Source organism: Podarcis bocagei (genome assembly GCF_964188305.1).
Source record: "Podarcis bocagei genome assembly, chromosome: 6".
Classification (NCBI taxonomy): Eukaryota; Metazoa; Chordata; class Lepidosauria; order Squamata; family Lacertidae; genus Podarcis; species Podarcis bocagei.
This window is the reverse complement of record NC_138130.1, coordinates 62,953,431-62,976,172: the sequence shown is the minus strand read 5'-3', so window position 1 is coordinate 62,976,172 and position 22,742 is coordinate 62,953,431. Positions and strand designations below refer to the sequence as shown.

The 22,742-nt window shown below is 44.3% G+C and overlaps 1 protein-coding gene and 1 long non-coding RNA gene across 4 annotated transcripts in view; one reads left to right on the top strand and one right to left on the bottom strand.

Annotated features, from left to right (window-relative positions):
* Positions 1-22,742, top strand: part of LOC308590034 (uncharacterized protein) — a 281,086-nt gene that overhangs the window by 240,418 nt on the left and 17,926 nt on the right. The gene's annotated exons all lie outside the window — the stretch shown is intronic.
* LOC308590059 lies at positions 81-21,148 on the bottom strand. 2 transcript variants are annotated; one of them, XR_014009659.1, is made up of 8 exons: positions 20,766-20,809; positions 20,680-20,726; positions 12,829-12,898; positions 6,322-6,396; positions 5,167-5,287; positions 3,057-3,145; positions 1,820-1,941; positions 81-255 (listed from the first exon to the last, which is right to left on the bottom strand). It is a non-coding gene; the product is annotated as an uncharacterized lncRNA (long non-coding RNA). The 2 variants fall into 2 exon arrangements; XR_014009658.1 differs by lacking the exons at positions 20,680-20,726; positions 20,766-20,809 and adding an exon at positions 21,002-21,148.

Here is a 22,742-nt window from a genome sequence, read left to right as displayed (position 1 = left end):
TTTAAGAAATGGTGTGTGAGCGACTGTGTTATTTAGCATACCAGAATAATGAGCAGTCAATAGGGAGAGCACACCACAAATGTCAAATATCAATCTTTATTAGTGTTGTGGCCAGGCTGCCAGAAGATTAGGTTAAGATTCTAGCTAATGCCACAATCAGAAGGTAATGAAGAATTAAGCACAATGCTTGCACCCATTTGCTCACATAGTAGGAGTTTCTGCTTGCAATACAGCCTTATTCACTCACACAAAAACCTGCACAGGGGAGGAAAGGCAGATTCAATTATCTTTCTTCTGCCTGTGAATACACTGTGCATTGGGGAAGCTGGTCTATACATTTCACAGTGAGCATTAGCTACATCCCCTCGATCAGAATTCCTGTTATTCAATGCATTATAGATGGGAATGAAAGTATCTATTCACGCCTAGCATTTGATGTGAAGAGAATGCCTTTCCTGTAACTTTCCAGTGGGCATGCAAGATTTTGCAGCCTCTGGATTTTACATCCTATTCACAGCTGACACACATGGCTATATTTTAAACACAAAAAGAAATGGGATCCCAAGGAATAGGGATTTTCAGTTTATACAGCCTTCCTGTCCTGGTTTTATGGCAGGTTGTTTTATTTTGAATGTACATTTTAAAAAGATTTTCCAGTTCCTAAGGAAGTGACAATTTTTCAACTTCTATATTGAAAACTCCCATTACTTTAAGGATGCAATTCTCCTTCAGAAGTGAGATGTATAGATAGAACACATTTTCCAGGAAGGCGCACTAGACCAAGCCCAACTTAAACAGCTTTTCTGTATCCTTGGTAAATAAGCCCGAATGCAGTGCATACACCATTTGTGTAATCTGTGGTGACCTGTATGTACCAGGGCCTCGGGCTCTGAGCAGGGTGAGGTGAAAGAACCAGTGTGGAAGCGAGGCATGGGAAGCAGACTGCATGGAAGCAGACTGCATGGAAGCAGACTGCTCCTGGGAGATGGCACTTTGGTGACCCACTACATAGAGGTGATGCCAGAGGCCTCTGCAGAGTCCTAGGCAGATTACAGCCTCTGATGTTTAATTAAAAGTGGGCTTTGAGCATTGTGAGGGACTGGTGCTCAGTTCCTGAGAACCATTTCATCCAGTAAAAGTTAGATCAATGTTGTAGCTATTCTAAATTGCAAATGTTGTTCGACATCCCAAATGACTCAAGCATTGGTGAAAGCCTAAGTTGAACTCACAGTACTCTCTGGAGCTGTAGAAGGTGTGTCAGTAATCTCAGAGATGGATTTGTAGGGCTTTTTTGTGTGTGTGTCTGATTTTTCCCGGTCTCATTTGGTATTCATCACTTTAAATGCCATTTTACTTAATAGATTGAGACATTTAATCCATCTCAGGAGGCTCGCTGAAGCTTTTTACCAATATGAAAAAAAGATTTTCTTTACATCACACGCAAAGTGATTCCTCCCCTCTCCCCAACTATTTCGAGCTGATGAATGGATAATTCCGCTGGATAATATGCCAACTAAAAATAGCACTTCCCGTCATTCTGAGGGCATTGCAAAATGGACCTTTGAAGACTCTGCACCACTGTGTTTAAGATTTAAGACTTGTTCTTATTTCTCATGATGGTTTGAAATGGTTATGTGATAGTGACAAAAAGAAAACATTCCTGAAGTTAGCAACTTGACAGCCTCATTGCTGCAGTAATTATATTTTGTATCTTTCCCATTTCAGCCCCTCACTTGCCTCTATACATTTTTATCACTTAGGGAAATGGAAGCTTTGGGGAATTGAGAGGAAACCTGTTGCTAAAAAAAATTCAGCTTGCCTTCTCAGTTGGTGGTTTGGAACCACGTTATTTCACACAGCAGCACTGAAACCCTCCGGTTGTATCCTTGGAGCTGCAACTCTTTCCCAGTTTTACTTTCAGGCATTTGTCCCTAGGAAGCCCTAGTAGGAAAAAGGGAAGGGGTGTGTGTGTGTGTGTGTGTGTGTGTGTGTGTGTGTGTGTGTGTGTGTAGAACAAAGGAAACAGAGAGAAGAGAGACAAGACAAAAGCTGTAAGATATGAATAAACAAATAACTTGCTTGTGTTCAAATATTGCCTACAGGGTCTTCCTTATCAGCAACAAGATACAGAACCTAGAGATAGATTTATGGTCCTAGGAAATGGAAGGCTTTTTCATATGCTTGTGGAAATGAAGCACACAGCCAGATCAATCCCAGCATGCAGGAGACAAATGAAGCACACTGGTGTGCAATGTCCCATTTCCTGCCATTACAAGACCAATGATTGAGGCACGGAGCTCACTCACACAGGGCTGGCTGATTCAAGACTTTCTACTATTACACTAGGCACAGCAGCCTAGGCTAGAAGGCTTAATGCCACTTGCTAATCTCACTCTGAGCTATTTGCTAACTTGGAAACAAGGAAATAAAATGGTCATTTCTTGTCCTGCAATATGGAGGAATCTACAGTGCGAACCTCAACCTTCCTCCCCTACTCCCTGAAACTACAATTAATGGGGCTGCACTCAAGAAACCCAACAGATTTCAATATTATTAGGGTGATAACAATTCTCTGAATGCCTTCCTTAAATAACTTGATGTTCCCAAGGATCATGGGGTGGGGGTGGGGAGAAAGATAAGATAGCTAACATATTTTGTAGGAATATGATCATATTACAGTATACTTCTTACTATAAAACGATTCTCACTTCATTCTATTTGGGACATTTTAAAAAACAGTTCTGAAAAGCCACTGTGAGCTAATTTCAGAATTTCACATCCATAGCTTAATTTCTATATTCATTTTAAATTTCGTCCAACACTGCTATAAATAGCATGTCTTTTATAATATTTTAGATTCAAATCTAAAATAGTCACAAATATGATGTCAGGCCTCATGGGCATCGCAGCTGCCCCCCAATTCAATAAAAATACATAGCTAACTGAGGTTCTGCCCCCCAACAAAAGGCCTGCCCCCCCAACAAAAAGCCTGGCTATGCCCATGATATGCCTTAAAAGATCTCGATGCATGAATTTATTAAACTGGATTACTCAACTCAGTCTAATTTCTTGCTATTTTCTGGATTTTCCATTATCATGTCCAAATGACACATCTGTATTCCAAGTACAATTCTGGAAGTCTTTCCTGAGAAAGAGAGGGGGAAGAGTGACAAAACCTAAGGCATAGAAAGGAGGGTCACAAGTAAGGATTATGGAACAACTATTTTCGAAGGAAAAAGAACCTAGTTACCCTAGGACCTCAGTACTTTTTAAAATGCCATTTCCTGTGTGCTCCTCCACACGCTCTTATAATCCTCGTTAGCCCTGCTCCAAAACCCTTGACCTTAGGAGGCAATACTTGTGTCAGTTGAAGGTAGGGCCTTTTCTGCTGGGGCACCCACCTTATTACTATACTGATTCAGATGTCTGACAAACACTGACTAAAAAAAAAAAGACTCTTGGTTGATTGTGGTGGAAAATTTGCTGACTCAGTTATGTTATGCTTGTGAAGCTGAAATTTGTTAAATTGGTTGGATATTGTTAGCTTTTTGAGCTGAACATATATTAAACTTTTAAAGCTTTGTTTTGTTCTGTTTTTATTATTGTTCGTAGTAGTGGTGGGTGAGGCAGTACAGGTAGGGCTGCATTGCTCTTCCGACATCATCATGTGTCACTGCCAGTTGTGAGTCGAGGCCCCGCTCCCTGCTTTGTGATGAAATAAGACACATGGACACAAGCATTTTGGGTTAATTGGCTAAAAAAGGCCACAACTGTATTGGTTACAGAATGTGAGTGGTATTGAAGAAGAAGAAGAGTTTGGATTTGATATCCCGCCTTTCACTCCCCTTCAGGAGTCTCAAAGCGGCTAACAATCTCCTTTCCCTTCCTCCCCCACAACAAACACTCTGTGAGGTGAGTGGGGCTGAGAGACTTCACAGAAGCGTGACTGGCCCAAGGTCACCCAGCAGCTGCATGTGGAGGAGCGGAGACGCGAACCCGGTTACCCAGATTACGTGACTACTGCTCTTAACCACTACACCACACTGGCCCTAAGCCTATTGGCTTAGGCATTGGATCCGAACAGATTATACTTGACTCCTGCCCACTCTGCAGGGAGTCACACAAGGGTTAACAACCTGTTGGGGGTGCTTGCTGATGCTAATCAACTGGAAGCTTTCCCCTAGAGTCACTGGGAACCAAGCCATGGCCCTTCCCACCACCTAGGCATCATACAAGAACCATGACTGCCAGATTCCTTTAACAGAATACCCTTCAAGGGGAGGGATAGGTGTTGGCCACAACCTCCCCTCCAACACACAACACTTTTTCCAATGTCTAACCGCCAAACCTTAAAAAGTTGTGATGATTTGCTATGAGGTAGGTGAAAAACCAAGTGGCTGGTGCCAATCTGCCAAGTGGAAAAAAATTCTTACCAGGCCCCTTGGACAACTAAGGCGACCAACCGAAGTCCATAGCAAGGTCAGGAGCTGAAGCAAAACCTAGAGGGTGAGCGGGCGAGGAGCAAGGCAGCAGGGAGCTCAGCACAGTACAGTCACAGTGTTGGAAGCATTAAATTTGCTCCGCATCTGAGCTCCATGCTGACATGACCCTCTTGCTCTCCAACTCAGTAAACAACAGTGATATGCAACATTGGAGAGCAATGCAGTCCCACCAGCTGCTAACAGCTGTTCATTAGCTGCCTTGAGTCTATTTGGAGAAATTGTCAAGACAGAAACAGTTAAATAAATCAAAATATTTTAAATATATATATATAAGAGGAGGTAAGGGACGCGGGTGGCGCTGTGGGTTAAACCACAGAGCCACGGACTTGTCGATCAGAAGGTCAGCGGTTCGAATCCCTGCGACGGGGTGAGCTCCCGTTGCTCGGTCCCTGCTCCTGCCAACCTAGCAGTTCGAAAGCACGTCAAAGTGCAAGTAGATAAATAGGTACCGCTCCAGCGGGAAGGTAAACGGCGTTTCCGTGAGCTGCTCTGGTTCGCCAGAAGCGGCTTAGTCATGCTGGCCACATGACCGGAAGCTGTATGCTGGTTCCGTCGGCCAATAAAGCGAGATGAGGGCCGCAACCCCAGAGTCGGCCACAACTGGACCTAATGGTCAGGGGTCCCTTTACCCTTTACCTAAGAGGAGGTAATTGTGCAGAGGTACCTGTAAAAATGGTCCAATATGCCATAAAGGTTGCCTATTACTTCTTCAGCAATGTATACAAAATCAAGGAACAGCTTAGAAGCAATGGACAGGAAAACTGTATCTATTATTTGGCGTTATCCTAGAATAACAAAGAAAGCACACAATGTAATGAATTTGCTGTAAATTACAACCAAACAAAACAAACTGCTTCTATTTTCACATATCCTTCTCTTACTCTGTGGATTTTCCCATCTTAATTGCAGTATGGCTAGGTACTAGTTAAACTTGTAACATGTCAAAATAAGCATCTGAGATTGCCAGCACATATATCTTCTAGCCAAGGGAGGCTCAAAACATTAAAATGCTTTCATAATGGCGAGTGTTCCTTTGTGAAACCCAAAGAAAACATTTCAGCTCCATCGTGGGGGTGGGAATATAAACTCTACAAAATATTATAGCAGAAAGTTAGCTTTTAGCATAACTCCTTGCTCCAGTACTTTACCAGTACATTAGCCTCTTGTCCTCCAGGGAACTGGGCTTAAGAACTAGTCATGAAAATTCATGATGACTTCACTACTCATCCAACCAGTATTAAATTCACATTTCAGGACTCCCGTGGCATATGAAGGTTGCACGGTAATAATGAAATGAATATCTACACCCTTTGAGTTTTCATGGCAAAGGGAATGAAGACTTTTGAGCTCTCTTGTTCTGCTACTGCAGAAAATTGGACACTTACATATATGGTGCAGCTTTACTACACGAGAGCTAGTTTAAAACAGTGTTCAAAGTATAATTAAGAAAAAAAATTATGGAGTGCTAATTTATTAGGAATATATTTTAAAAATGACTACAGACTCAGGAGCAATAGCATATCCAGAAATTAAGAAACAAAAGCCATTTTTGTGTGTGAAATCATAGTAACTCACGTGTAGTATATCATGTTTGATTATCACTTACCTAGATATTATTCTGTGTACTGGGAAGCTACAATGTGTTGCAGCTTTAAAAAGTATTTACGCCAGTTGTACTTGCAGTGCAACACATATGGATGCTCAAAATTACCTTCGTATTCAGATCACAACATATAGCACTAACTAAAATGCAAATGAAGTCCCTCTGAAATGTTAGGTTTTGAAAACACAGATGTGTTCCTCTCTCCCTTTTCCTTACCTTTCTCATCTCCTCCACAGATAAAATTTAGGCTGCAAGGTCTTCAGGGAAGGATCGTGTAATATATAAAGTGTTCTATAAAGAATTATGTGAAGAAATAAAATTACCAAAGAAGAATTTTTTTTTAGGCAAACCCATGAAAAAGGAAGTGTCTCTTTTCTAGATAAGAAATTGTTTATTTTTTGTAGGAGTGCTTAAAATATTGCTACTTTTGTTCCAACTTCCCCAAGCAGTGAGATCTGTCTCACCTGTGTGGCAGATCACTGAACTGCAGCTGGTACCCAACTCCATGGGGGAACCTTTCAGACTGGCTCTACCCACCCAGACTGATCATTGGATCCTTCTGGACAGACAGGAGTATAGAACTTCATGTTCTAGCTAAGCCTTGCTTGAGCAACAAGGTCACCTACAGTGTTTCTATAGTTCTGGTTGCTCTTTGGCCCAGCATCCTGGTTTGTCCTCTAGTCATGCCTTGCTCTATGGTCCTAACTCCTGGTTTGTCCCATCGCCTGTCTTGTTCATTGGTCCTCACCATTGACCTAATTCATAGTTCTTCACCCCGACTCACCTTGGGCTGCTTCCCACTGCACAAAAATGCTGGTGAATTTTCATGAGGATTTTTTTTTTAATCAGCAAATTGCTGTGGGAATGTGGAAAACTGAATTTCAGAGTGGAAATATGAGAAACTGAGATAACAAAAATTGACAGTTGGTTCATCCTTATGTGGATGGCAACTTTTGGATTCAACTCTGTGTAAAAATGGCTTTTCTCACATTTTGTTTTATGAAAGAATAAATTCGGCCTGAACCTGAACTTTCATTTGTAGCATATATCTCAAATAGGATTTGTAATGTTTTGAAGTACTTATGGAGAAAGATAAGAGATACTTATATACACTTTGACAGATTAAATTCTTTAGTTTGCTTCCAGACAATAAATACTTTAGAGCTAAGACCCCTCCAGTCATAAAATCAGGAGGTATTGAGACAGGAGCTCATCACATGGTAATGTCACAGGCCACATAAACTAGTTATTTCGTATTCTGGTGTTTTCAGAGCTATGTATGTTATATATATATATATATATATATATATATATTTGCTTTCGTAGATTTTCACGGGTACAGGAATGCAGGTTTTGGTGTCTTCGGGTATCTTCCCGTGTAAGAGTTGGGGTGTCTAGGCGACGTTTCGACGAGGTCTCACTCGTCATCTTCAGGCTGGTGCTTTCGGCTTCTTGTTACTAGAACAGAGCAGGATCTCAGTGTTTGAGTTCCTATAAATACTGTTGAGGGGGTGTGGTGTATAGCCTCCAACGTTCTGGGCAGAGAGGAAGTTCCTAGGTTAATGTGCCTTTTCTTCTTTTGTTCATTAATTACTTGAGGGATATCTTGAGTGATTACTTGAGTGATATTCTGAGTACCACTTAGGAGGGTCATTAGGTGTGGATTAGTTGCTAAAGCTTTCGTGTCTTGACCTCTTGACCTTGTGAAGAGTTTTTCTGAGAAGATGGCTGTACTGCACTTAGTTGTGCTCTGGCTTGGCTTCGTGTATAGGGGCGAGCTGTGGTTTTGTGCCCTGTGCCAGCCAGATCTGTGTAGGGATTGCAGGGGGGTGCAGCATCCGGAGGTGCCACTATGGTTTGGCTACTGGATGGTGTCTGTAATTTATCTGTGGAGAGGGTCTGGGTTTGGGTCTGGTGTGGTTGATTGGAGATGGCGTTCTGTGTGCCTCTGGTTCTGGTGTCGGTTTTTGTGGGGAGGGCTAATTTCCAGATGTCTGGCAGGCGGGACGTGTCGTCACGCTTGTTCATGTTGTGAGGGTGTTTCTCTATCTCGATGGCTTCCATGATTATTCTCTTGTGGTGATGTTCCATGTTAAAGAGCAATTTGGAATCTGCAAAATTAATTTCGTGTCCTGTTTCTTTCATGTGTTGGTAAAGAGAGGAAGTTTTTTCTTCTTTTTTGACGGCATTCTTGTGTTCTGCGATACGTGCATTTATTCGTCTGTTTGTTTGTCCAATGTACGTGGCTGGGCAGACTTTGCAGGGTATTTCATAGACCCCTTGGTTTTCTAACTGGATTTTATCTTTTGGGTTTCTGAGGATATTGGCTATTTTTTGGTTGGTGCAAAAGGCTGTTTTGATATTGTGTTTATGGAGGATTTTGCTAATTTTATCTGTAGTGCCCTTGATATAAGGAAGGAGGGCCATGCCATTGTTTTCTTCTGTGTCTTGGTTTTTGGGGGGTGTTTCTTTTTGGATTAGCTTCGTAACCCTGTTTTGCTGGTATCCGTTGGCGATTAACACATTTGAGAGATTCTGTAACTCAGTTGTCAAGTGGTCTTTGTCAGCCAGGCGTTTGGTTCTGGAGATGAGAGTCTTGGCTACGGAGTTTATTTGTGCAGGGTGGTGGTGTGATTGTGCATGTAAGTAGCGGTTGGTGTGTGTTTTTTTCCGGTAGATAGTGTGTCCTAGGGAGCCATCAGGTTTTTTGTAGATTAGGACGTCAAGGAAGGGAAGTTGGTTGTTGGCTTCTATTTCCATAGTGAATTGTATTTTGGGGTGTAGGCTGTTGAGATGTGTGAGGAAGCTATCTAGTTTTTCCTTCCCGTGTGGCCAAATTACAAAGGTGTCGTCAACATATCTGAGCCAAAGTTTGGGTTTGTGTTCTGACTTGTCTAAAGCATTGGTTTCAAAGAAATTAATTTTGCAAACAACTAGCCGTTTGGAGAGCTGAAACAGAGTCCTCACATAAGACAGACATACACACCAACAAACTCCACAAACTAGAGAAACGCCAGAAGCCCAGCCACCCTCCACTACAACCCATGAAACAAACAGTACATAACATATCAGACAGGATCCTCACCTCAACTGAAACCAAAGTACTCTCCAAAGGTTTCAACTTTGCAGTCGCCCCGAGACGCATCCCCACGGAAAACATCATATGCGGAGTCGAAGCTAGCCTAACCAAAATCAACCCAGATGAAGCCAATAAAATCAGACTTGAAGTCACCAACATCCTCTGCTCCAGCAAACCACCCAGAAGCAATTTACACAAAGAAGAACAGAAAGCACTCACCAACCTGAGGAAAGACAACAACATAATCATTCTCCCAGCAGACAAAGGTAATGCCACTGTTGTGATGAACACATCGGACTACCAAGCAAAACTATCAAATCTACTCCAAGACCCTACCTACCAACCTATAAAAACAGATCCCACCACCTATCTGGAAAAAACCACCAAATCCAAAATAAAAGCCTCTCCTATCAGTGAAGAAATCCAGCTAAGAATCATCCCCAGAGAAAAACCATCCAGATGCCCCAAACTCTACGGTCTCCCCAAGATACACAAAGAAGGAACACCACTCAGACCAATAGTCAGCTCCATAGGCTCACCTCTACCAAATCTCGCTAAATTTCTCGCTAAGCAACTTCAGCCCTATGCAGAATCTATCGCTTCACACGTTACAAACTCCTTCCAGTTCATAGAAACAATAAAGAAGCAAAACCTACATCCCGATGACCTACTTGTGAGCTTCGATGTTGTATCTCTCTTCACACAAGTGCCCATTAATGAAGCCTTGACAGCCATTCAAAACAAATACAATCCCCCCGAATACATCCTGGACCTGACCAACCACTGCCTAACCAACACGTACTTCATCCACAATGGACAAAGATACAAACAGATAGAAGGAGCACCTATGGGATCACCCCTCTCACCGGTCATCGCAAATCTGTACATGGAACACTTTGAAACCAATGCTTTAGACAAGTCAGAACACAAACCCAAACTTTGGCTCAGATATGTTGACGACACCTTTGTAATTTGGCCACACGGGAAGGAAAAACTAGATAGCTTCTTCACACATCTCAACAGCCTACACCCCAAAATACAATTCACTATGGAAATAGAAGCCAACAACCAACTTCCCTTCCTTGACGTCCTAATCTACAAAAAACCTGATGGCTCCCTAGGACACACTATCTACCGGAAAAAAACACACACCAACCGCTACTTACATGCACAATCACACCACCACCCTGCACAAATAAACTCCGTAGCCAAGACTCTCATCTCCAGAACCAAACGTCTGGCTGACAAAGACCACTTGACAACTGAGTTACAGAATCTCTCAAATGTGTTAATCGCCAACGGATACCAGCAAAACAGGGTTACGAAGCTAATCCAAAAAGAAACACCCCCCAAAAACCAAGACACAGAAGAAAACAATGGCATGGCCCTCCTTCCTTATATCAAGGGCACTACAGATAAAATTAGCAAAATCCTCCATAAACACAATATCAAAACAGCCTTTTGCACCAACCAAAAAATAGCCAATATCCTCAGAAACCCAAAAGATAAAATCCAGTTAGAAAACCAAGGGGTCTATGAAATACCCTGCAAAGTCTGCCCAGCCACGTACATTGGACAAACAAACAGACGAATAAATGCACGTATCGCAGAACACAAGAATGCCGTCAAAAAAGAAGAAAAAACTTCCTCTCTTTACCAACACATGAAAGAAACAGGACACGAAATTAATTTTGCAGATTCCAAATTGCTCTTTAACATGGAACATCACCACAAGAGAATAATCATGGAAGCCATCGAGATAGAGAAACACCCTCACAACATGAACAAGCGTGACGACACGTCCCGCCTGCCAGACATCTGGAAATTAGCCCTCCCCACAAAAACCGACACCAGAACCAGAGGCACACAGAACGCCATCTCCAATCAACCACACCAGACCCAAACCCAGACCCTCTCCACAGATAAATTACAGACACCATCCAGTAGCCAAACCATAGTGGCACCTCCGGATGCTGCACCCCCCTGCAATCCCTACACAGATCTGGCTGGCACAGGGCACAAAACCACAGCTCGCCCCTATACACGAAGCCAAGCCAGAGCACAACTAAGTGCAGTACAGCCATCTTCTCAGAAAAACTCTTCACAAGGTCAAGAGGTCAAGACACGAAAGCTTTAGCAACTAATCCACACCTAATGACCCTCCTAAGTGGTACTCAGAATATCACTCAAGTAATCACTCAAGATATCCCTCAAGTAATTAATGAACAAAAGAAGAAAAGGCACATTAACCTAGGAACTTCCTCTCTGCCCAGAACGTTGGAGGCTATACACCACACCCCCTCAACAGTATTTATAGGAACTCAAACACTGAGATCCTGCTCTGTTCTAGTAACAAGAAGCCGAAAGCACCAGCCTGAAGATGACGAGTGAGACCTCGTCGAAACGTCGCCTAGACACCCCAACTCTTACACGGGAAGATACCCGAAGACACCAAAACCTACATTCCTGTACCCGTGAAAATCTACGAAAGCAAATATATATATATATATATATATATGTACACACACTTCGTGGCTCTTGTCAGATACAGTTCTGATTGCTGTATTGCTTTCCTTTCAAACCAAATGGCTTAGTGACAGATCTGACAGATCATTAAGTTGAAAGTTACACAGTCTTTGCTCTTTTATATACAGTTCTTGTGTGTGTAATGTTGTATTACTTAAAGCAATAAACATTCACATTGATCCTTGAATTTCTGAACAGATATGAATGTGATTCATGAAGTACAGGTCCTGGTTAGAATGATATTTCATCATGTACCACCTAAGCATGATGCTCAGGAACACAATGAATACAGTGGTGCCCCGCAAGACGAATGCCTCGCAAGACGGAAAACTCGCTAGACGAAAGAGTTTTCCGTTTTGGAAGTGCTTCGCAAAACGAATTTCCTATGGGCTTGCTTCGCAAGACGACAATGTCTTGCGAGTTCCTGCTGGTTTTTTCCCCTTCCCCCCTTTTTCTAAGCCGCTAAGCCGCTTATCAGCTGATCCGATCAGCAGATAAGCCGCTAAAAGCTGCTAATCCGCTAATCCTTCAATGGGCTTGCTTCGCAAGATGAAAAAACCGCTAGACGAAGAGAATCACAGAACGGATTCTTTTCGTCTTGCGAGGCACCACTGTATATGAAGACACACTTGGAGTTAAACATGGATACAGCTTTATTGATTACAGTGTATCATGTTTGACATAGGATCAGGCAAGGATATGCCTATCAGGCAGCCTGTCTGCTTGCCTATACCTCTCCCAGCTTTCCTGCTCAGAATCCAGGAGGGAGTCACTAGACTCTTAGCCCCAATATGGCACAGGTTGCACCTGACACCTGCCAGCAGCCTGGGTATGTGGCAGCCACTCCTGGCTGCTAAACTGTGGTGAGTTCTTGAAGTGCCACCCTAAGACCCCTGTAAGCTAGTGACCTCCCCTGCCACAAAAAACAGGCAGCTTCACTGTTTGACTTACCGCCTAACCTCTGCAACCACCTCTGCAGGCAATTCTGGATATCAGTCAGCCAAATATCATTGTTCAACTGTAAGAGGTGAATGTCGTCTTGGCAAAAAACAGGAAAATGACTCAATTTCTGTGATATAAGATTGGGAGGTGGCTGGGGTGACCAAATTCAGTACTACCTGTATGATGGTTCCAAACACCCAAAGTGTTTCCAGAAATCGTTCCAGGATGCCCTAGGAAGCTCATCTTCTGAAAGCAAAGCAAAACATCACCTGTCATGTGGATACCTGAAGCTAGGCACCTCTACCAGAGGGGAAGCTGCAAGTCCATCAGACATATACAAAGGGATCAGACCCAGTGCCATAATGGTTCTCTTTCCCTGTAGCCTCTAATACTGCTCCCATGAGGGGAGTGAAAACACAGTTTGTCCTTCAAAACAAATGTGGTACATGAGGATTTTGTTCTCACTTGTTCAAGAAATATCATATGACAGGCAGCTCTTAAAGTATCCAGAATTTTAGGTATTGTTTTTTCTCTTGAGTTCTAAATGTTTTTGAAACTACCATGTTTAACTCGGTGGATAATCTGACAGAATTGTGGTGTTTTGTATATAAACCTTTATCTGCTCTGTAAGTAATGTTTTGAAAATATTCAAGAGCCAAGCTGTGGTCAGGCATAGTTATATATTATTTTCATACATGCACAAAGCAATGACTATACATAAAAGGGTTAAACTATGCTCCTGGAAGGCACTGTAACCAGGTAGCTATTTCTAGCTGCTCTCGATTGGATTTTAATCTTCATTTTGCCACAAATAATCTCTGACCTTGACCCTTAAATGGCTTTCATCCTCGGCTCCCTTATGAGCAAAATCAGATTTAGAACATGTATCAGTTGAGTATCTATAAAGTCTGTTAGCAGTACAAGTACCAAGAAAACAGCTGGAGGTTGAAGTAAAATTTAGGATTACCAGCTATTATTTGATGTGCATAATCCAGGAGAGGCATATGTAGCACTAGCTAAGGTTTATTCAGAAGTAAGTTCTATTGAGTTTTATGGGGCTTAATTCATAGAATCATAGAATTGTAGAGTTGGAAGGAACCACAAGAATCATCTAGTCCAACCCCCTGCAGTGCAGGAATCTTTTTGCCCAACGTGCCATTCAAACCCACCACCCTGAGATTAAGTGTCTTGTGCTCTACTAACTGAACTATTCCAGGTAAGCATATAGGATTGTTGCCTGTTCTCTTATTTACTCAGCTCTTTACTCCTTTTGGCTAGAATTTCTGAAGTAAATATCTGTCAGGGAACTGCCATCAGAGCATCAGGTGGTGGAGGGACTCAGGCAGGATGAAAGAGACTCAACTGCTGAAGCAGGGACCAGCAGGGGGAGGAGTGGGTCTCTGAGGGAATGCGAGCAGGAGGGAGGGCTCAGGGAGGCTTCCAGCGAGAACAGTGGGGAGGTATCGGAGTCTCCCATAGGGAGACCCATACCTCGCAGGAAACTGTCACGCCGTGAGTCCAGGAGACGCGTTTCCGTTAAGGAACTTCTTTGCTGGAAACGCTTCCGCAGGCAGCCACTGTCGGACTCTACTAGTGACTAGAGCAGACATGTCTGAGGAGCTCCGTCACACACGGAGGTTTGTGGGGGCGCACAAACTCTGAGGGAGCACGTTTTCACGCACAAGCAGCTAATCAAACCCTCACAGCAGTCCGACAGTCTTTGTACGCTGCCTGTGCAAGAGAAGGCATCATGAGCGAACCAACCGGAACCGGAGGAGCAGGGGCTGGAGCTGGTCCAAGCTTGGAAGATAGATACCGAGCGTTGGAGGTTCAACTGGCCCTGCAGACGGCGAGGCTGGAGGAGAGAAGGGCTCAGGATGCAGACAAGAAGGGGAGAGCCACTCAATTCCCCAGAAAGGTACCAGGATTGGTGCAGAAATTTGGGGGGGACCCCAAGGACTACCATGCTTTTAGGACAGAGATGCAATATGCCCTTAATGTGCAGTTCGATGAGTTCCCTGATGAGGAATCGCGAGTTGCTTTTGTAATTGGGCATCTTGAGAAAGGGGCTAGAGACTGGGTTCGACCCCTAATGGCAACGCACAATGACATACTAAAGGACACAATGAAGTTCTTTCGTGCAATGGATATCATGTTTTCCAGCGATATTGAGGAAGGGGTGGTGCGCAGACAGCTAATGGCTTGTAAGCAGGGGAGTCGATCTGTCCGTGAATATTGGACTGAGTTTACCATGCTGATTCACAGACTGAGTTGGGATTTATCGGCGGCACCCGTTCAAATGCTATTTGAAGAAGGTCTTTCTTCGGGGGTGAAAGACGAGCTGGCACGGAGCCCCAGGGCGGAGTCTATGGATCAGCTGACCAAATCTGCGCTGACCATAGGAGCGCGGCAGGAGGCAAGAGCCTTGGAGAGGCGGGAAGGGAGAGGGGAACGTTGGAAGGAGTTCCGCATTCCAGACATTCCTGAGCCAGCTTTCCCGCCGGCAGAGCCGATGGAAATCGGAACAGCGCGCGCGCGCGCATTTTCAAAAACCAGCGAGGGAGCTAAGAAGGAGGGAAAGGGCCCCCGGAAATGCTATCTCTGCCAACATGCAGGCCACTTTGCCAGAGTCTGCCCCCAGAGGAAGGAATGGCAAGGGATGGTGGGAGCTGTTGAGGGGGGAGAAGAAGGGGGAGCGGAGCAGGTAAAAGCCAACGCCTGGTTGCCACAATTGGGGCACTGCAGCCAGGCCAAAGAGCAGTGAAAGTGCCCGTGCCAGAAGCTCCTCGACCTGCTCTAGTGATTGAAGTGTCGCTAGAGCTGCAGAATGGGCACCCCCTAAAAATAAAGGCGCTATTGGACTCAGGCAGCTCCTGCAATTTTATGAGCAAGGAGTTTGCTGCTGAACACCAGATACAGACCATCCCTTTAAGCAACCCCCTGCAGGTGACCACGATTGATGGCAGGGAGTTGTTGGGAGGAGGAGTCCGCTTGCAGACTGTCCCAATGATAATGAGGGTGGCAAGGCACACAGAACTGATAGCGTTTAATGTGGCCACCCTGGGAGGCGCTCCCATTATTTTGGGAATGAGCTGGCTAGCTCTACATGATCCGCTGGTTGGCTGGCATCAAAGAGTGGTGTCCTTTGGTTCAGCACATTGCCTAGAACACTGCAAAGGGGAGAAGGGTTCAGTAGGGGCCCAAGCCACCCTAGCAGGGACTGAAGTAATGGGGAAGGTGAAGGTACCACCACAGTATGCAGATCTCAGCGACGTGTTCAGTGAGAAGGAAGCTGACCAACTACCACCTCATAGACCCTTTGATTGTCAGATCAATTTACTCCCTGGAGCACAGCTTCCCGTGGGCAAGTTGTATGCCATGTCAGACAGGGAAATGCAGGAGTTGCGAGGGTTCATTGACAAGAACCTGAAGAGAGGCTTCATCAGAGAGTCCAAAGCAGCAGGGGGGAGCCCAGTGTTCTTTGTGGACAAAAAAAATGCGGACAAGCCGAGACTTGTATGTGATTTTAGGCGGCTGAATGCAGTGACTGAACCGGTGGCGTTCCCTATGCCCAGAATTGATGATATTTTGACCATGGTGAGGAAGGGAAAGATTTTCACAAAGCTGGATCTAAGGGGGGCGTACAACCTGATACGCATAAGGAAAGGGGATGAATGGAAAACCACCATGTTTACCCCTTTGGGGGCGTTTGAATACCTCGTTATGCCATTTGGATTACAAGCAGGCTCCGCGTGTTTTCAATCTTTTATGAACCACGTGCTGGGCCCTTTGCTCTACAAGAATTGCGTTGCCTTTCTAGATGATGTGTTGGTGTATTCTGAGAATGAGGAGCAACATGTGAGAGACGTCAGAGAAGTGTTGAGCAGACTGCAAGCCAACAGGCTGTGGGTCAAACTGGAGAAGTGTCGGTTCCATACCAAGGAGGTGGAATTCCTGGGGTACCGCCTGTCAGACAAGGGATTGGCCATGGATCCCGGCAAGGTACAGGCAGTGCTGGAATGGAAAACACCCAAAACCAAGAAGGATGTGCAGAGGTTCCTAGGGTTTGGAAACTTTTATCGTAAGTTCATCCGCAACTTCGCCCATCTGACGGCGCCCATCACTGACTGTCTCAGCAGTAAGAAGAAGTTTGTATGGACGGCGGAGGCGGAGCGAGCGTTTGAGGAACTGAAAAGGGCCTTCGCCTCTGAAGAACAACTTCTGCATGTGGATTTACGAAAGAAGCTAAGGGTTGAAACAGACGCATCTGACAGAGCCATAGGGGCGGTGCTTCTTCTGCAGCCGGGGAAGGAGGAGTCGGAGTGGCGTCCGTGTGCCTTCTTCTCGCGGAAGCTGAACAAATCCGAGAGGAACTACACGGTGTACGACCGAGAACTGCTTGCTATTCATGAGGCGTTCCGGAGATGGAGGCATCTGCTAGTTGGTGCACAACATAAAGTGCAAGTGTGCACGGACCATAAAAATCTAGAGTACTGGAGAACGGCGCGAGTGCTCAACCAAAGGCAGTTGAGATGGGCCCAAGAGTTCTCCAAATTTAACTTTGAGATTTGTTATGTGCCAGGCCCAGAGAATGTTAGGGCGGACGCTCTCTCACGCAAACCTGAATATTTGGAGGGGGAGGGAGCACCCGAAGAAACCCATATCATTCCAGAGGACCGCTGGGTGTGTGGGGCGACTTTGGTGGGGCAAAGGGAATTGGTAGAGGGTACGGTGCAGGATGCATACGCCCAGGGGAAACTCAGGGATCTCAGAGGGGAGGAAGACAAACCCGGTGGTTTTGAGGAGAGAAATGGGGCATTGTATTATAAGGGAGCGTTATATATACCTGAAGGGGAATTGAGGGAGAAAGTACTCAAGCAGCTGCACGATAGCCCCACAGCAGGGCACTTTGGGCAACACAAAACCATGTGGCTGGTTACCAGGGAATTTTGGTGGCCCAAGGTCAGGGAAGATGTGCGGGAGTATGTGAGAGGGTGTGAACAATGCCAAAGAGCCAAGGGGGAGAGGCAGGCGCCGGCTGGTTTATTAGAACCACTGCCCACACCTGAGAGACCGTGGGAAGCAGTGGCAATAGATTTCATGACTGATCTGCCAAGGTCTAGAGGGAAAACAGCCATCATGGTTGTAGTAGACCTGTTAACTAAAATGGCCCACTTCATAGCCTGCTCACATGCGGTTACAGCAGAAGAAACCGCCAAATTGTTTGTAGAGAATGTGTTTAGGTTGCATGGCGCCCCCTTGAGGGTGGTTTCAGACCGAGGGAAACAATTTACTTCCAGGTTCTGGAGGAAGCTCATGAGCTTACTGCATGTAGAGGTTAATTTCTCGACGGCCCGTCATCCTGAAACCAACGGGCAGGCGGAAAGAGCAAATGGGGTTCTCCAACAATATTTGAGGTGTTATGTTAATGACAGAGAGAATGATTGGGTGGAGAAGCTGGCGTTGGCAGAATTTGCCTACAACAATGCAGAGAACGTGTCCACGGGGATGAGCCCCTTTTTGGCTAATCACGGGTGCCATCCCAGAGCCTTCCCAGGGGGGGAGGGGGAGAACTGGAGCGTTCCAGCTGCAGAACAGTTCGTGGAAGAAATGGAAGCGATCCATCGCCAGCTCCAACTCAACTTAAACAGGGCTAAGGAGGAATATAAGAGGCAAGCAGACAAAAACAGAAGGGAAGGTGAAAGCATCAGGGTGGGGGACCAGGTGTGGCTGTCAACCCAAGGGTTGCCATTCAAAGGAGGTTGTAAGAAATTAAGACCCAAAAGGCTGGGTCCGTTTGAAGTCATACAGCAGGTCAATCCAGTGGCTTTCAGGCTCCGGTTACCGAACCACATGAAGCTGCACCCAGTTTTTCACAGGTCGTTGCTGTCACCGTATAGAGGAGACAGTGAGGGGAGGGTCACTAGGGGACCAGCAATGGAGGAGAAGGAACACAGCTACCATGTAGCGGAGATCCTCGATTCCAGGTGGAAGGGAGATCAAGTAGAGTATTTGGTAATGTGGGAAGGGGAACCGGAGTCGGAAAACACCTGGGTTAGGGCAGAGGATGTCAATGACGAGGTTTTAATAGAGACTTTTCATCAGAGGTTCCCACGTAAACCTCAGCCTGTAGCGAGGTTCCGAAGGGAATACTTTGCCACCACCGACGAGGAAGAGGAGTTGGAGGGGTTCCCAGATTCTGAAGAGGAGGAGGATTCAGCTGGCCAGGACGACGATCGATGGAGAGAATTGTTCGAGACGTCAGAAGATGAGGAAGATTCGTTTCGGGGTTTTAGCCCTTCACCTCCCAGGGGGGAGGAATTGGGAGGGGGTGAGGGGGGCCCTGGAGGGGAAGTGGATGTCAGGGAACTGCCATCAGAGCATCAGGTGGTGGAGGGACTCAGGCAGGATGAAAGAGACTCAACTGCTGAAGCAGGGACCAGCAGGGGGAGGAGTGGGTCTCTGAGGGAATGCGAGCAGGAGGGAGGGCTCAGGGAGGCTTCCAGCGAGAACAGTGGGGAGGTATCGGAGTCTCCCATAGGGAGACCCATACCTCGCAGGAAACTGTCACGCCGTGAGTCCAGGAGACGCGTTTCCGTTAAGGAACTTCTTTGCTGGAAACGCTTCCGCAGGCAGCCACTGTCGGACTCTACTAGTGACTAGAGCAGACATGTCTGAGGAGCTCCGTCACACACGGAGGTTTGTGGGGGCGCACAAACTCTGAGGGAGCACGTTTTCACGCACAAGCAGCTAATCAAACCCTCACAATATCCATGTGGAAAAATGAAGAAATCATATCAAACTGCTTAGAATTTAGAAGTATATTGCAGCTGGAAAAAGTGTAACACCTGTTAACAGTTCATTGTCAACAGAGAAAAAATGCTGCTTTTAACCAAACCTTTTTGTTTACTTTCTTTTCTTTTCCTTTTTGGTCATACAAGTTCTGTTTGATGATTTCCTACCTTCCCAGACATTTCAATTTTTCAACTTATTTTAAACTCTAAACCAGAACTGATTTAAGGTTGTAATGGAACATATTTAAATCAATGAGAACCATGCACATAAAAATTCCCCCCTCTGGGACAGTGGCAGTCCTACAGAACAAATATTCATAGAAAGAAAAGATAGATGTTGCTTTAATAACAGTTGTTTAAGGAATCTCATTCTTTGTAGAAATTCTATACTAAACTAATCAATAATTCAATCCTGTTTAACACAAAATTGAATTATATCGATACTTGAAATTGTTTTAGTGCATATGCCATGGGCACAATCTCTTGTCACAAGTTAGAAGCACCTTTGAATGCACCTGCGTATAGGATATTTTTATGAGACACACTGGAACTTTCAAATCCCTGAAAACACCATGAAAACCCGCCATCTCCCTCTTGTTTCAAACAGCAACATGAGATAAGGAGTCAGCAATGAATAAAATTTTATCAAGATAAAGGCTATAAGCATTATAAAGTGACAAGTCAGAAGTCCATGCTGCATGGTGTGTGCTTTTTCCAAGGACAGCATTCAAGCCACCCATTAGGCAGACCAACTGAGTCATTTTATTCATTGATGATTTGAAAGGCTGCATTCAGGCTGTGTAATGTGGGCACAATGGAGGCTTGAGATGGGCAGAGTTTTAGGAGACCCCTGTTACCCTCATGGGACGCGGGTGGCGCTGTGGGTTAAACAACAGAGCCTAGGACTTGCCGATCAGAAGGTCGGTGGTTCGAATCCCCGTGACGGGGTGAGCTCCCGTTGCTCGGTCCCTGCTCCTGCCAACCTAGCAGTTCAAAAGCATGTCAAAGTGCAAGTAGATAAATAGGTACCACTCCGGCGGGAAGGTAAATGGCGTTTCCATGCGCTGCTCTGGTTTGCCAGAAGCAGCTTAGTCATGCTGGCCACATGACCCGGAAACTGTACGCCGGCTCCCTCGGCCAATAAAGTGAGATAAGCACTGCAACCCCAGAGTCGGTCACGACTGGACCTAATGGTCAGGGGTCCCTTTATCTTTATCTATTACCCTCACAGACCTTCAGTTCCCAGAGTTCCATTGGAATAGGGATGGACTGTTAAACCACTCTGAGAAGTATATCCTTGAGAACTATATATAACTCACTAACTTATCCTTAGTCTCTGCATGAAATCTTGATAGTGATAAACCTGGGGACACAGTCACATAAATACGACTGTCTTGTTAAAATGACCACAATTTCTTTACAACTCTGTTTATGTTACTGAACATATCCAAACTTTCCACAAAATATATCCCAACTGGGTTACAGAAAACATATTGTGATTTTCCTTTTCTCATTTTCCAGTTAGAATGTTCCAAGAAACTATGAAGACTCATACCTCTGTTAATGATGTAGATATTTCTGCTGTTAAGAGTCTTCTGGGCATCCCTCTTGCCCAGCTGTGTCTTGCGAGAAAGAAGAACATTAATGAGTTTCAATCGGCTTATGATAGGAAATGATAGAACACTTTGAATATAATTTTGGATATTATCACCACTGACATCAATTCTAGACCATGAGTAACCTTAATGCCCTCTTGAAATTGAGAATAAATCATAATCCTTCAGCAGATATACACACATAAGGATTTAATTCTTCCAAGTGAAATATTAAGTTGACAGCCACTTTGCAACTGTCTATCCTTTTTAAAGCATTTGCTATGTCAGTATATTATGCTCTGCTGTTTTTACTAGTTTAAGAATATAATTTTTGAACTAATTCAAGTAATTTTATGGATAACAGACCTGTTTTATTTAATAGTAAATATGTATGTTATGCTTATTACATAAGCAGAATGGGTTTGGAATATTCCTGTAAAGGAAGGGTATACATTTCTTTTTTTCTGGCTTAACTGTTGCATCAAAATTATGTCAATTCACAAAATGCATATCTCAGTCATTCTTGGTTACTTACTGAGGTCACCTTCTTTAAATGCAACTGTAATCTGATGAATAAGGCCTGGTTTGCACATACCACTAAGCCAAACTATGGCTTAGCAAGAATGAAAAAAACATATGGGCACCCAGTGAAAACTGTGGTATCTTTACACCTCCCACAGTCCTGCTGCCACAATGCAAAAAAATAAAAAATCACACAATTTTTCCGAAAACATGTTGTTCAAAGAACTTTTGAAAACAGTCCATAAATGTTATTCAAATAAGAACAACAAGGGTATCTATGAGTCTGTTTCATTTCAGTCCCACATTGTCAGTTCTTTGAGCATGCATACAAACATTGCAAACACTTTTTTTTCCTTTTGTATCTTAAACTGTTCAAATCAAGGACAAAACAGAGATGGCATTAATTGTATTAATGCATTGCCTTCCCCAAATCCTAGAATAAGTGTGGGGAACAGCATTGTATCTTGCCTAAAAGAGGTGGATTGTAGTGTGCAGATTCACCTGTTTATATTCCATTTTTTGAATTAGGTCATAGACTAGTAGAATGGTAGGGATACCAAGGGTCATCTAGTTCAATCCCCTGCAATGCAGGAATCTTAACTAAAACATCCATGACAGATGACTATCTAACCTCTGCTTAAAAACCTCCAAGGAAGGAGAGCTGAACAGCTCTTGCTGTCAAAAAGTTATGAATGATGTTTAGTCAGAATCTCTTTTCTTTTAACTTGAAACCATTGGTTCAGGTCCTAGCCTCTGGAGCAGGAGAAAACAAACTTGCTTCATCTTCCATGGGACAACCCTTTAGATATTTCAAGATGGCTATCATATCTCCTCTCAGCCTCCTCTTTTCCAGGCTAAACATACCCAACCCCCTCAACCATTCCTTATAAGGTTTGGTTTCCACTTCACTTGATCTGGACACTATACTTTTGTTGATGCAGTCTAGAATAGCATTAGCTGTTGAATCATGTTAAACTTGTAGTTGACCCTAGATATTTTTCACAATATTCTTAGTTTGGACACAGCACAAGTTATATAATGTAACCACAATTCAAATCAATCCTTACCACATACTGATTTTTTTCGTATGTTGTTTTTAGCTATGGGTATCATGTATTAAGGGACGCAGGTGGCGCTGTGGGTAAAACCTCAGCGCCTAGGACTTGCCGATCGCATGGT